Here is an 848-nt window from a genome sequence, read left to right on the forward strand (position 1 = left end):
CTCGTAGCTGTTTTCTCACCGACTGAACGCGCTCTCACTACAGCGTTTGTTTTGTAACCATAGAAACAGCCGAAAGGCTACTGCGAATCGATTGGCTTCATCAGTAGTAAGACCGCGAGAGAACGACTGTGTATTTCGTTAATCTCTTACATTAGCGCTAGAATTGTGTACGTAAACAGTACGAAGCGGGTTATAGTTTACAGCATAGATGAGTCAGTCAATCTACCTAAAAGAACATGACTTCCGATGGTGGAGACCTCGCAGCCGTTACGATGAAAACCTTTATTAGACTTCCATCCCCCTTTCCACGCTTCCTCAGGAATACCGACACTCCAATAAAACATCATCTTCCCATAAAGGTCTGGCGGTTCCGTCGGGAGCATGGAGCACTGTCCAGTGCGGTGTGGGCTGGAAGATTGGAAGTACTCTTGAGACTATAGGTAAAGGAAGTGTACCAAATCATGGAGTACTGCACTAGTAAGTATACTTTATAGTAGTGTACTCGTAAGAAATGAAGATAGTATGTACAAGTAATTAAAGCATTGACGCTGTGTATCCTGCAACCAGTTCCATACGAACAAAATTTTTGGCAACATTTTTGGGAAACAGCTATCTTGTAAGCTATATAAAATCAGTGAAAAAACAGTCTAGACCGCGATGGTTATTTATTAATATGACTGGTTTCGGCATAGTCTTAGGCTATTTTCAGACAGCACCAACAGCTGAAGTTGACGATGTGTAGAACAGTCAGTTGACCTTAGTCGCTGAAACTACTCAACGACTGAGGTAAACTGACATCGTCAACTTCAGCTGATGGTGCTGTCTGAAGATGGCCAAAGACTAGGCCG

The sequence above is a fragment of the Schistocerca cancellata genome, chromosome 2, assembly GCF_023864275.1.
Source record: "Schistocerca cancellata isolate TAMUIC-IGC-003103 chromosome 2, iqSchCanc2.1, whole genome shotgun sequence".
Taxonomy (NCBI): domain Eukaryota; kingdom Metazoa; phylum Arthropoda; class Insecta; order Orthoptera; family Acrididae; genus Schistocerca; species Schistocerca cancellata.